The 15,478-nt window shown below is 41.3% G+C and overlaps 1 long non-coding RNA gene across 1 annotated transcript; it reads right to left on the bottom strand.

Annotated features, from left to right (window-relative positions):
* Window positions 1–1,541: 1,541 nt before the first annotated feature.
* Window positions 1,542–15,038, bottom strand: LOC123732733 (uncharacterized). The gene is made up of 2 exons (XR_014382378.1): window positions 14,460–15,038; window positions 1,542–4,573 (listed from the first exon to the last, which is right to left on the bottom strand). It is a non-coding gene; the product is annotated as an uncharacterized LOC123732733 (long non-coding RNA).
* Between the last annotated feature and the right edge of the window lie 440 nt (window positions 15,039–15,478).

Raw genomic sequence — 15,478 nt, 5'->3', positions numbered from 1 at the left:
TATGTTACTATCCAGACGACAGATTAAGACTCATTTCCCACATAACGCTCATATCACAGTCACACAACTCTCATATCACAGTCACACAATGCTATTCCCAAACATACCTAATCAATTAGTTGTTTTTCAACAATATTTTAACCTGCAGGAATATTTTCACATTTCTATCTCATGGTTAGTTCCTAGGATAATGCAACTCATACATTTACATCTTTCAATACTTCTAAAATGGGGTCCAGGTATAAAACAATTACAGGTTTAAAACAATTACAGGTGCACCGTACTATCTTATACTAAATCATAAATGGTCTTACCTAGTAAACACAGATTCTAGTTTTCATCCAGTTCACACAGATAGCTGACTCAGCCTCAGATTCTGACTGGGCCCTGTTTACACCTCCACACAGGAATACACACTCAGAGCCTACTGACTGGGCCCTGTTTACACCTCCACACAGGAATACACACTCAGAGCCTACTGACTGGGCCCTGTTTACACCTCCACACAGGAATACACACTCAGAGCCTACTGACTGGAACCTGTTTACACCTCCACACAGGAATACACACTCAGAGCCTACTGACTGGGCCCTGTTTACACCTCCACACAGGAATACACACTCAGGGCCTACTGACTGGGCCCTGTTAACACCTCCACACAGGAATACACACTCAGGGCCTACTGACTGGGCCCTGTTTACACCTCCACACAGGAATACACACTCAGAGCCTACTGACTGGGCCCTGTTTACACCTCCACACAGGAATACACACTCAGGGCCTACTGACTGGGCCCTGTTTACACCTCCACACAGGAATACACACTCAGGGCCTACTGACTGGGCCCTGTTTACACCTCCACACAGGAATACACACTCAGAGCCTACTGACTGGGCCCTGTTTACACCTCCACACAGGAATACACACTCAGAGCCTACTGAATGGGCCCTGTTTACACCTCCACACAGGAATACACACTCAGGGACTACTGACTGGGCCCTGTTTACACCTCCACACAGGAATACACACTCAGGGCCTACTGAATGGGCCCTGTTTACACCTCCACACAGGAATACACACTCAGGGACTACTGACTGGGCCCTGTTTACACCTCCACACAGGAATACACACTCAGGGACTACTGAATGGGCCCTGTTTACACCTCCACACAGGAATACACACTCAGGGACTACTGACTGGGCCCTGTTTACACCTCCACACAGGAATACACACTCAGAGCCTACGAGACTTTAATAAAAACTCCACTTCACGTGTTTTCGCTCACCTCTTTCTTTTTTTTTTTTTTAACTAGGTTCAAGATGTGGTATCCACGCGGCTCGCTGCCTCTCAGTACAAAGGTGGGTCCATCTGCTCCGTTCCCGAAGTGTGGTCTCCCTGAGATCCCAAGTTAGAGGCAGCCCTCGTGCACCATTTACCCTGGTCACCAGGAGCGGTCACCAAGTGAAGATTCACATCGCCAAATGTGGTGGTTCATTTCTTTAATATCAATTGATAAGACAAACTTATCAAACAACTCAGAGTTATTCTTAAACTAAATCTTTATTCACTTATAAGGGAGCAGGTCAATACAACGTACACATATAAAGTGAATCAATTGAGTGCCCTACGATAATGATGGCTGGTGGACCCATGGGACTGAAGTACAAAGGTATTTTATCGCCCTTTCATCCTACATGACGAACAACAGAAGTATAGAACAGGTCACAAGGTTAAGATTTGTATGAAAGATACTTATAATTCTCAGCAGACAGTATCTGCTGTAAAAACAGTACTCTTTGTGTAGAGACCAGGGTCTGGCCCTGGGGTCATCTCTCCCTGGTACCATATAGAACAGAAACATTAACTCATGCTCTGGAATGCGGTCTCTTTAGGTTTTATCACCCAAAAGACATTGTAAATCTCCTGTCAGTGTTTTCTCCCAGAGGCCCATCCTCAGTAGAACACACAGACACTATAGTTCTAAGAACCCTCTATTCTGTTAATAAAACAACCATTTGATGCAATACAAGTATTATAATATAATGTTGCAGTTTTACTCTCAGTGTCCACTGAAAGTTGACTAGTAACAACAACTGGGACCTAAAAGACACCCACCATGAGACCCACTAAATCTGCCCAAGAAGAGGAAAACAAAAGAAAAACCCACACCAAACTTAAAGACAGGAAGCAAACCAAAAAGGTGGCGCAACTAAAGGTGTTGACTCTCCACATCTATCAAGACATCTGGAGCACTGGGCCAGACACTCTTAAATAGAACCTGGACCAGCTCAGGTGAAACACCTTCCCACTAACGAGATGGACAAGCCAGCACAGGTGTAACACATACTGACTAACGAGGTGACACCAATCAGTGCGTCCTACGTGCTAACGAGCTAGACGGGCTAACGAGCTAGACGTGCTAACGAGCTAGACGTGCTAACGAGCTAGACGTGCTAAAGTCCAACCTCAAAACATAAATGGGAAAACCAAAGCCTGTAACACCTTCCCCCTTAATTAAGACAACAAATATATCCTATATTTTTGTTGGACAAGTTTGCTCACCACCAACAGAAATCAACTTCCATTTCACATTATAATCAACTACAATGCTTCACCTTCACCAATATAAACATGGGGTCTACTGGCTGTCAACAATTAAAAACAAGAAAAAAAACAGGTATTACTAAATAATAATATACAATCGTATTATTTTTTCCATTTTAGTCTTTATAGAATCCTAAAACTCACTAGCTTCTAGAACTCTCGTCCACTTTTCATTTAACCTTTATTTAACTAGGCAAGTCAGTTAAGAACAAATTCTTATCGACAATGACGGCCTAGGAACAGTGGGTTCAACATATTTTTACCTTGTCAGCTCGGGGATTCGATCCAGCAACTTTTTGGTTACCGGCTCAACGCTCTAACCACTAGGCTACTTGGAAGTACGTTGAAATTAAGTTGTTTTCAAGTAATTTAACTACAACCGAACGAATATAGGACATCAGGCATAGTCTTCTTTTCAAAGACATTTTGCTAGATGGGATAGCCCCAATGTCAAAACACTGTTTTCAATAACAAACACGCAGAAACAGTTTGTGATATATTGAAAAACTAAACATATAATGTGCTATATACACAAACATCTGCCACAATAATCATATTACTTGTATTTTTTTGACAAGTAGCAATAAATCACTGATATCGTCAGGGGGGAAATCAGGTTGTACTGTTGTTGAAACTAACACAAATAAAAAAACACATGGAAATGGGAGATATATTGTACCTCACTGGTTAGAGGACAACCTGCAGAAGACAGTCAGCTATATTTTGGAATGATGCATTTAAATTTAGGGGTCGCTAAACAAAGGAATGCAACACTTATTTGTCATCAGTCATCGATATCACGATGAGATCAATTGTGAGAGAGGAGGGAGATGAGGTTGCACGTCCCGTTAAAACTAACAGCTCAAAAACCACACGGAATCTGGGAATAATGTGTACATCACTGGTTAGTGGACAACTTGTAGAAAACAGCCAGATACATTTTGAAGCGTTGCATTTTGATTCCAGTGGGTCACCAACGTGGGAAGTGTAACAGAACTCTTTTTTTGTTAAATCTCATAAATAGTACTCTTTCAATTCAGAGCCTGGATTTTCCCCGAGGATAATATCCATATCATGCTGAAATCAATAGAACAGGGGACAAACGTTTAGGGTTCTACATTGTGACATCATTAAAATACTCCTACTACAATGTTTAAACATTCTACATTGTGACATGAATTCATTGATATCATGAAACAACTAATCAGAGATCTTTTACTAGAGTATCTCTTCCCACATTGATTACAGCTATAAGATTTCTCTCCTGTGTGTGTTCTTTCGTGTCTAGTCAGCATGCTAGACCAAGTAAAACTCTTCCCACATTGAGCACAGCTATAAGGTTTCTCTCCTGTGTGTGTTTTCTGGTGGTATATCAGGCTGCTTAGCAGAGTAAAACTCTTCCCACATTGATTACAACCAAAAGATTTCTCTCCTGTGTGTGTTCTCTGGTGTGCTGTCAGGCCGCCAGGTGAAGCAAAACTCTTCCCACATTCATCACAGCTACATTGTTTCTTTCCTGTGTGTGTTCTCTGGTGTGATATCAGGGCGATTAAAATAGGAAAACTCCTCCCACATTGATCACAACTGTAAGTTCTCTCTCTTGTGTGTGTTCTCTGGTGTGATATCAGGCTGGTTGACAGAGGAAAACTCTTCCCACAGTCAGAGCAGAAGTAAGGTTTCTCTTTTGTGTGATTTCTCAGGTGTATTTTGAGTTCTGATGAAGATTTAAAAAATTTCCCACAATCAGAGCAGCAGTGAAAATTATCACTTATGTGAATTCTCCGGTGTAGTTTAATGCCTGATGAGGTGCATCTTTTCCCACAGTCAAAGCAGCGGTGAGATCTTATCCCTGTGGTTCTCCGCTGGCGTTTCTTGAGGTGTTCTGATGTGGAGAGATTCTTCTCTGCCCTGTCAGCATCATGAGGTTGTTGTGGCTCCCCAGAGGATCCACGGTAGTCACGTCTCTCTCCTGTGTGAACAACAAAGTCAAACAGATGGTTAAATGGCCCACAACAGCGAAAATCCACTGTAAAAGGTGATGCCAACAGCGTAGCCATGATGTTGTACAACAATTGAAGTCTGTAATGAATGTAATGATTACTTGACATTTGTCTTAAAATGAGCAAGAATAGTCATATTTTGTATTGTTTTCACATTAGTAGTAACATCGATGATTGTAGGCTAGAAATAAGTTATTCATGTTGTTGAAACTCTAACCTCTCTGGGCTATGTGGGATGAAATCGTCCCACCTACTCAACAGCCAGTGGAATCCCGTGGCGCGTTATTCAAATACCTTAGAAATGCTATTACTTCAATTTCTCAAACATATGACTATTTTACACCATTTTAAAGACAAGACTCTCGTTCATCTAACCACACTGTCCAATTTCAACAAGGCTTTACAACGAAAGCAAAACATTAGATTATGTCAGCAGAGTACCCAGCCAGAAATAATCACACACCCATTTTTCAAGCTAGCATATAATGTCACATAAACCCAAACCACAGCTAAATGCAGCACTAACCTTTGATGATCTTCATCAGATGACAATCCTAGGACATTATGTTATACAATACATGCATGTTTTGTTCAATCAAGTTCATATTTATATCAAAAACCAGCATTTTACATTAGCATGTGACGTTCAGAACTAGCATACCCACCGCAAACTTCCGGTGAATATACTAAATTACTCACGATAAACGTTCACAAAAAACATAATTATTTTAAGAATTATAGATACAGAACTCCTTTATGCAATCGCTATGTCCGATTTTAAAATAGCTTTTCGGTGAAAGCACATTTTGCAATATTCTGAGTAGATAGCCCAGCCATCACGGGCTAGCTATTTAGACACCCACCAAGTTTAGCCCTCACCAAAGTCAGATTTACTATTAGAAAAGTTTGATTACCTTTGCTGTTCTTCATCAGAATGCACTCCCAGGACTTCTACTTCAATAACAAATGTTGGTTTGGTTCAAAATAATCCATAGTTATGTTCAAATATCCTCTGTTTTGTTCGTGCGTTCAAGACACTATCCGAAGAGTAAAGAAGGGTGACGCGCCCGACGCGTTTCGTGACAAAACATTTCTAAATATTCCATTACCGTACTTCGAAGCATGTCAACTGCTGTTTAAAATCAATTTTTATGCAATTTTTCTCGTAAAAAAGTGATAATATTCCGACCGGGAAACCCTGTTTACGTTCAAAGATTGAGAAAATAAAAACATGGGGTCGCCTCGTGCACACGCCTCAGTCTCATTGTCCTCTGATAGACCACTTACCAAAGGCGCTAATGTTTTTCAGCCAGGGGCTGCAAAGACATCATTCAGCTTTTTCCCGCCGTCTGAGAGCCTATGGGAGCCGTAGGAAGTGTCACGTTACAGCAGAGATCCTAAGTTTTCAATAAAGAGAGTCAAGAAGCCCAAGAAATTGTCAGACAGGCCACTTCCTGTAAGGAATCTTCTCAGGATTTTGCCTGCCATATGAGTTCTGTTATACTCACAGACACCATTCAAACAGTTTTAGAAACTTTAGGGTGTTTTCTATCCAAAGCCAATAATTACATGCATATTCTAGTTTCTGGGCAGTAGTAATAACCAGATTAAATCGGGTACGTTTTTTATCCGGCCGTGTAAATACTGCCCCCTATCCCTAACAAGCTAAGCAGTGTGCCGGACGACTTTTGGTCTCCAATATAGGCCCCTTTCTATGTTTGCTAAAATTGCGGCATGAGGGCAATGCACATGCAATTTGGTTGTAGAAACTCCTCCCCACTAATGAGGAAACCACTAGTTATGGATGTAGTATATCTGGTAATGAGGAAACTACTAGTTATGGATGTAGTATATCTGGTAATGAGGAAACCGACAGTTATGGATGTAGTATATCTGGTAATGAGGAAACCACTAGTTATGGATGTAGTGTATCTGGTAATGAGGAAACCACTAGTTATGGATGTAGTATATCTGGTAATGAGGAAACCACTAGTTATGGATGTAGTATATCTGGTAATGAGGAAACCACTAGTTATGGATGTAGTATATCTGGTAATGAGGAAACCACTAGTTATGGATGTAGTATATCTGCCTGGAGCAAAAATGGTGAGCAAAGATTTTAGTTTTTCACAATGTATTCTGAATGTGAACGGGGGAAAACTCAGGGGAGTAACCTCCATTTCCAGGTTGCTTATGAGTACATTTCACACTACTTTGGATTATAATTGTAAGGCTCGTTTGAATGTCCTGTTTAATATGTTTGTGTTATTGTTGCAAATCAACCGCTTTGTACTTAAACACTTCAACCTGTAAAATGCTCTTTGGCTTTTCCATCAGCCTGACAATGAGTGTTTATACACTGCTTGTTTGCCAAATTGGCCCATAACTTCACCTAACAACAAATATAGGAAAATAGCTGTGTGTGTTGTACAATAGCCTATCCATCAAGGAACAGTTCTCTACACATTATGACCAAAGTAGGAATGTTGGATCCAATGTGGAGCACGGCATAACTGTCTTTACCAGAGTAATGAATGAAGAAGCACTTTGGTTGTTGTTGCATGTCGTGATGTTTGTCATGTGACTGTCATTCAGAAAATGATTTCCTGTATCAGCTGATGATAGTTGAACATGTGACTGTAACTAAACAGCTACAGTATTAAGAATTATGTGTAATTATTGAAGAACCACATTAATGACAGTATCCATTTGGGTGTTGTCAATAAAGTTAAGGTGACTCTTGGTTAGAACCATTGGATTTAGCAAACCATTGGATTTAGCAAAAGTTACTACATATATATATATATATATATATATATATATATATATATATATATATATATATATATATATATAAATATATATATATATATATATATATATATAACCTTTATTTAACCAGGTAGGCCAGTTAAGAACAAGTTCTCATTTACAACTGTGACCTGGCCAAGATAAAGCAAAGCAGAGCGACAAAAACAACAGTTACACGTTGGACAAACAAACGAACAGTCAATAACACAATAGAAAAATCTATATACAGTGTGTGCAAATGGAGTACGGAGGTAAGGCAATAAATAGGCCATAGTAGCGAAGTAATTACAATTGAGCAAATTAACACTGGAGAGATAGATGTGCAGATGATGATGTACAAGTAGAAATACTGGTGTGCAAAAGAGCAGAAAAAGTAAATAAAAACATGGGGATGAGGTAGGCAGTTGGATGGGCTATTTACAGATGGGCTGTGTACAGCTGCAGCAATCGGTAAGCTGCTCAGATAGCTGATGCTTCAAGTTAGTGAGGGAGATATATGTCTCCAACTTCAGCGATTGTTGCAATTCGTTCCAGTCATTGGCAGCAGACAACTGGAGGGAAAGGCGGCCAAAGGAGGTGTTGGCTTTGGGGATGACCAGTGAGATATACCTCCTGGAGCGCGTGCTCTGGGTGGGTGTTGCTATGGTGACCAGTGAGCTGAGTTAAGGCGGAGCTTTACCTAGCAAATACTTATAGATGACCTGGAGCCAGCGGGTTTGGCGACGAATATGTAGCGAGGGCCAGCCGACAAGAGCATACAGGTCGCAGTGGTGGGTGGTATATGGGGCTTTAGTGACAAAACGGATGGCAATGTGATAGACTGCATACAGTTTGCTGAGTAGAGTGTTGGAGGCTATTTTGTAAATGACAACGCCGAAGTTAAGGATCGGTAGGATAGTCAATTTTACGAGGGTATGTTTGGCAGCGTGAGTGAAGGAGGCTTTGTTGCGAAATAGGAAGCCGGTTCTAGATTTAATTTTGGATTGGAGATGCTTAATATTTTAATATTAGTCTGGAAGGAGAGTTTATAGTCTAACCAGACACCTAGGTATTGTAGCTGTCCACATATTCTAAGTCAGAACCGTCCAGAGTAGTGATGCTAGTCGGGCGGGTGTAGGCAGCGATCGGTTGTTGATTGATCGGTTGTTCTTTTCGGCTGATGAGTCTGCCGATAAGAATACGGTGACTGACAGAGTCGAAAGCCTTGGCCAGGTTGATGAAGACGGCTGCACAGTACTGTGTCTTATCGATGGCGGTTATGATATCGTTTAGTACCTTGAGTGTGGCTGATGTGCACTTGTGACCAGCTCGGAAACTGGATTGCACAGAGAAGGTACGGTGGGATTCAAAATGATCAGTGATCTGTTTGTTAACTTGACTTTCGAAGTCTTTAGAATGGCAGGGCAGGATGGATATAGGTCTGTAACAGTTTGGGTCTAGAGTGTCACCCCCTTTGAAGAGGGGGATGACCACGGAAGCATTCCAATCTTTAGGAATCTCGGACGATACGAAAGAGAGGTTGAACAGACTAGTAATAGGGGTTGCCACAATGGCGGCGGATAATTATAGAAAGAGAGGGTCCAGATTGTCTAGCCCAGCTGATTTGTAGGGGTCCAGGTTTTGCAACTCTTTCAGAACATCAGCTATCTGGATTTGGGTGAAGGAGAAGATGGGGAGGCTTAGGGAAGTAGCTGTGGGGAGCTGTTGGCAGGGGTTGGGGTAGCCAGGAGGAAAGCATGGCCAGCCGTAGAGAAATGCTTCTTGAAATTCTCGATTATCGTGGAGTTATCGGTGGTGACAGTGTTTCCTAGCCTCAGTGCAGTGGGCAGCTGGGATGAGGTGCTCTTAGTCTCCATGGACTTTACAGTGTCCCAAAACTTTTTGGAGTTAGAGCTACGGGATGCAAATTTCTGTTTGAAAAAGCTAGCCTTTGCTTTCCTAACTGACTGTGTGTATTGGTTCCTGACTTCTCTGAAAAGTTGCATATCGCGGGGACTATTCGATGCTAGTGCAGTACGCCACAGGATGTTTTTGTGCTGGTCGAGGGCAGTCAGGTCTGGAGTGAACCAAGGGCTATATCTGTCCTTAGTTCTACATTTTTTGAAAAGGGGCATGCTTATTTAACCTGTTATGGATAGGGGGCAGTATTTTCACGGCCGGATAAAAAACGTACCCGATTTAATCTGGTTATTACTTCTGCCCAGAAACTAGAATATGCATATAATTGTTTGATTTGGATAGAAAACACCCTAAAGTTTCTAAAACTGTTTGAATGGTGTCTGTGAGTATAACAGAACTCATATGGCAGGCCAAAACCTGAGAAGATTCTATACAGGAAGTGCCCTCTCTGACCATTTCTTGGCCTTCTATAGCCTCTTTATCGAAAACAGAGGATCTCTGCTGTAACGTGACATTTTCTAAGGCTCCCATAGGCTCTCAGAAGGCGCCAGAACGTTGAATGATGACTCTGCAGTCCCTGGGCTAAAAACAATAGCGCATTTGGATAGTGGTCGATCTGAAAACAATGACACAGGGGCGCGCGTGCACGTGAAGACACCATTTCTTCTTTCAGTCTTTGAACGAAAACAACGTCTCCCGGTCGGAATATTATCGCTATTTTACGAGAAAAATCGCATAAAAATTTATTTTAAACAGTGTTTGACATGCTTCGAAGTACGGTAATGGAATATTTAGATTTTTTTTGTCACGATACGCGCCGGCGCGTCACCCTTCGGATAGTGTCTTGAACGCACGAACAAAACGCAGCTATTTGGATATAACTATGGATTATTTGGAACCAAAACAACATTGGGTGTAAAGTAGAAGTCCTGGGAGTGCATTCTGACGAAGAACAGCAAAGGTAATCCAATTTTTCTTATAGTAAATCTGAGTTTGGTGAGTGCCAAACTTGGTGGGTGTCAAAATAGCTAGCCCGTGATGGCTGGGCTATCTACTCAGAATATTGCAAAATGTGCTTTCACCGAAAAGCTATTTTAAAATCGGACACCGCGATTGCATAAAGGAGTTCTGTAATTATAATTCTTAAAATAATTGTTATGTTTTTTGTGAACGTTTATCGTGAGTAATTTAGTAAATTCACCGGTAGTTTTCGGTGGGTATGCTAGTTCTGAACGTCACATGCTAATGTAAAAAGCAGATTTTTGATATAAATATGAACTTGATTGAACAAAACATGCATGTATTGTATAACATAATGTCCTAGGAGTGTCATCTGATGAAGATCATCAAAGGTTAGTGCTGCATTTAGCTGTGGTTTTGGTTTTTGTGACATTATATGCTAGCTTAAAAAATGGGTGTCTGATTATTTCTGGCTGGGTACTCTCCTGACATAATCTAATGTTTTGCTTTCGTTGTAAAGCCTTTTTGAAATCGGACAATGTGGTTAGATTAACGAGAGTCTTGTCTTTAAAATGGTGTAAAATAGTCATATGTTTGAAAAATGGAAGTTTTCGGATTTTCGAGGAATTTGTAATTCGCGCCACGCCCTATCATTGGATATTGGAGCGGTGTTCCACTAGCGGAACATCTAGATGTAACAGGTTAATATCTCAATGTTCAAAGTTTAGCCCGAATCCAACAATAGTCATAAAGTTACACTCCCTTTCAGTCGGTCAACTTCGGTACAACATACTATGGGAAAATACAATCATTCCCCATGCCGACCCAAACGGACACTAAATGAAACGGCCCCTGGCAGACCACCCAGACCTGACCCCGCAAGATGCATCAGTTTTGTCAATTTATTAATTGTCTTTTGTTTGAAACACTCCTGTCAATGTTGAGTAAGGACGCACCCCTAATTACGCATATAGAAGTAGGACTAGTCTACCTGGCCTGTGTGCAAATGTAGGCCTATAAAATGTGCCCATTTGGGGATGTCTGATAGTATTTCTGATTGTCCTCTTAAGGATACCCTAGGATAGGGGGCGCCACAGCGCATTTTGAAAAAAATTCGTTCCCATTTTCAACGGCCTACTAATCAAACTCAGAAGCTAGGACATGCATGTACTTATTATATATGGATAGAAAACACCCTAAAGTTTCTACAACTGTTTGAATGGTGTCTGTGAGTATAACAGAACTCATATGGCAGTCAAAACCCCGAGACCGATTGAAACAGGAAGTGGAATTCTGAATTGTGGACTCGACTTCATCACTTTGCCTATTAATCACACCGTAAGCAATGGTTCACTGAGCACTTCCTATTGCTTCCACTAGATGTCCCCAGTCTTTTCACAGTGGTTTGAGCCTTATACAGTCGAAACTCAGTGAATGAGACGCATTGGAAATTGGTCACAGGGGATGGGCCATCACCATTATGACGTCGGCGGCCCAGTCTACCCCCACCTTTGGAAACGTTTTAAAACACTCTGCAACCGTCCCCGTCGAATCTTATTGGCTCTCTTGGTGTTACAGGCCCTGAAGATTATTTTTTTACAAGGTTTGACATGTTTGAACGAACCTAGAGGAGGGAAAAAGTACATTTTCCGAAACTACTGTCCCGCGCACGTCGGAGCATTTGGAGACAGCCCTAGGACACGCTACCAACAGCAGGCTAATGGAACATGAAGGATGGAATTTTTCGACCGAAAATACATCTGTTGTGGACCTGGGATTCCTGGAAGTGCTTTCTGATGAAGACAACTAAAGGTAGGCGATTATTGACAATATTATACAAGATCAGATGTGACTTGCGATTGTTCCAAGATGGCGCGGCGCTAGTTTTCCAGGCTCATTTTCTGAGTATCGCATCCCCTTTTATCGCAAAGTGTGATTACCCAGTAAAGTTAATTTAAAATCTGGTATGACAGGTGTTCTCAAGAGATATTCATCTATAAATGTTAGATTGACAATATAAATTTAAAAAATTGTTTTCGAATAGTAATAAAGGGAATTATGCACTGTTTCCCGGAACGCATTTGAGGGGAAAATAGTTAGTCAACGTCAGACGCCGATGTAAAATGTTGTTTTTATATATAAATATGACCTTTATTGAACAAAAGAATGCATGCTGTGTGTAACATGATGTCCTAGGTGTGTCATCTGATGAAGTTTGTAAAAGGTTAGTGCTGCATTTAGCTGTCTTCTGGGTTTTCGTGACATTATATGCTAGCTTGAAAAATGGGTGTCTGATTATTTCTGGCTTGGTACTCTGCTGACATAATCTAATGTTTTGCTTTCGCTGTAAAGCCTTTTTGAAATCGGACAGTGTGGTTAGATAAAGGAGAGTCTTGTCTTTAAAATGCTGGGAAATAGTCATATGTTTGAAAAATGGAAGTTTTCGGATTTTAGAGGAATTTGTATTTCGCGCAACGCCCATCATTGGATATTGGAGCAGGTGTTCCGCTAGCGGAACGTCTAGATGTAAGTTAATGCACCACCACTAATGAGTTGTGGAGCTTCTCAAAACAAATGTTTCTTCACCTCAAACAGCAACTGCACCTCAGTGACGCTCAAGGTCCTAAACGATATGTTAACCGCCATCGATAAGAAACAACACTGTGCAGCCGTATTCATTGACCTGGCCAAGGCTTTCGACTCTGTCAATCACCACATCCTCATCGGCAGACTCAATAGCCTTGGTTTCTCAAATGATTGCCTCGCCTGGTTCACCAACTACTTCTCTGATAGAGTTCAGTGTGTCAAATCGGAGGGCCTGTTGTCCGGACCTCTGGCAGTCTCTATCGGGGTGCCACAGGGTTCAATTCTTGGGCCGACTCTCTTCTCTGTATAGATCAATGATGTCGCTCTTGCTGCTGGTGAGTCTCTGATCCACCTCTACGCAGACGACACCATTCTATATACTTCTGGCCCTTCTTTGGACACTGTGTTAACAACCCTCCAGACAAGCTTCAATGCCATACAACTCTCCTTCCGTGGCCACCAACTGCTCTTAAATACAAGTAAAACTAAATGCATGGTCTTCAAACGATCGCTGCCTGCACCTGCCCGCCCGTCCAGCATAACGGACGGTTCTGACTTAGAATATGTGGACAACTACAAATACCTAGGTGTCTGGTTAGACTGTCAAACATCTCCAATCCAAAGTTAAATCTAGAATTGGCTTCCTATTTCGCAACAAAGCATCTTTCACTCATGCTGCCAAACATACCCTCATAAAACTGACCATCCTACCGATCCTCGACTTCGGCGATGTCATTTACAAAATAGCCTCCAATACCCTACTCAATAAATTGGATGCAGTCTGTCATAGTGCCATCCGTTTTGTCACCAAAGCCCCATATACTACCCACCACTGCGACCTGTACGCTCTCGTTGGCTGGCCCTCGCTTCATACTCGTCGCCAAACCCACTGGATCCAGGTCATCTACAAGACCCTGCTAGGTAAAGTTCCCCCTTATCTCAGCTCGCTGGTCACCATAGCAGCACCCATCTGTAGCACGCGCTCCAGCAGGTATATCTCTGGTCACCCCCAAAGCCAATTCCCCCTTCGGCCGCCTCTCCTTCCAGTTCTCTGCTGCCAATGACTGGAACGAACTACAAAAATCTCTGAAACTGTAAACACTTATCTCCCTCACTAGCTTTAAGCACCAGCTGTCAGAGCAGCTCACAGATCACTGCACCTGTACATAGCTCATCTATAATTTAGCCCAAACAACTACCCTCTTCCCCTACTGTATTTATTTATTTTGCTCCTTTGCACCCCATTATTTCTAGTTCTACTTTGCACTTTTTTCTACTTCAAATCTACCATTCCAGTGTTTTACTTGCTATATTGTATTTACTTTGCCACCACTGCCTTTTTGTCATTACCTCCCTTATCTCACCTCATTTGCTCACATTGTATATAGACTTATTTTTCTACTGTATTATTGACTGTATGTTTGTTTTACTCCATGTGTAACTCTGTGTTGTTGTATGTTGTCGAACTGCTTTGCTTTATCTTGGCCAGGTCGCAATTGTAAATGACAACTTGTTCTCAACTTGCCTACCTGGTTAAAAAAAGGTGAATTAAAAAAAATATATATATATCAATGTCCCTGTTTTATAGAAAGTACTCACTGTATTTTCTGGTGTTTATCAGATCAATGTCCCTGTTTTATTAGATAGTATTCACTGTATTTACTGGTGTTAATCAGATCTCCAGTCTTCTCTTCTTCGTCCTCCTCTAATGTGACAGTAATCTCCCCCTCTTCATCCTCCACCCCAAAAACTGCATCTTCCACCTCTTCATCTTCTTTCACAGTAACATCCTCCTCCTCTCTGAAGGCGTCTTTCTCTTCTTCTTTCACGGTAACAGCCTCACCCTCTACTTGTTTTTGTATTGTAACAGCCTCCTCTTCCTCCTCCTCTTTCACCAGACCTTCTTTCTCCGTCCAGCAGGCCTCATCTTCTTTAACAGAAGGAGAGTAGCTTAGTGAACTCATGGTCGGGGATAATAGCTAGTTAGCATTAGCGACTAGACTAGTGCTAACTTAACCAGCCAGCTAACTTACAACGTAAATATTACATAAAATGTAGTACTATGTTTAAATCACAGTGGCAATTAAACCACGAAATTGTCCAAACAGCTTTAATGTTCAGACTTTGTCAGCTAGCGAGCTACCGAGGTGGCTGCAGTTTTTGAAGAAGCGTTCCGTCCACTAGATTATACGTCACACTAGAAACATCGCCTGAAAGACATATATCGCCATCTGCTGTCTGGAGGGAGGAAACGCAGTTGAGGAGGGAAAACTATTTTTATTCTTCATTGAATTCTAATATTATAAAGCAGTTTAGGGAAACGTTTTTTTTTCTCTCCATTAAATATGAATATTATATCAACACGTACAAACAACAACAAGTGTTGTTTGATTAGTTCAGATTTTTTATTCGAATTTAAAACAAACTTAACCTCTACTCCACATCTGTATTTCTGATTCAGTCAAATAACTAGATATCAAAATAAGCACCTAGTTATTGATACCCTTGATAAAGATGAGCTAAAATTACTGTATAAAATAAATAAATAAACTTTACCCACTACCAGGATATTTTAGGCCAAAACCTGGTTACATCTCTGCTAGGAGGCTGAAACTTGG

This window comes from Salmo salar, chromosome 02 (genome assembly GCF_965601325.2).
Source record: "Salmo salar chromosome 02, fSalSal1, whole genome shotgun sequence".
Lineage (NCBI taxonomy): Eukaryota > Metazoa > Chordata > Actinopteri > Salmoniformes > Salmonidae > Salmo > Salmo salar.
This window is presented reverse-complemented; position numbering and strand designations above follow the sequence as displayed.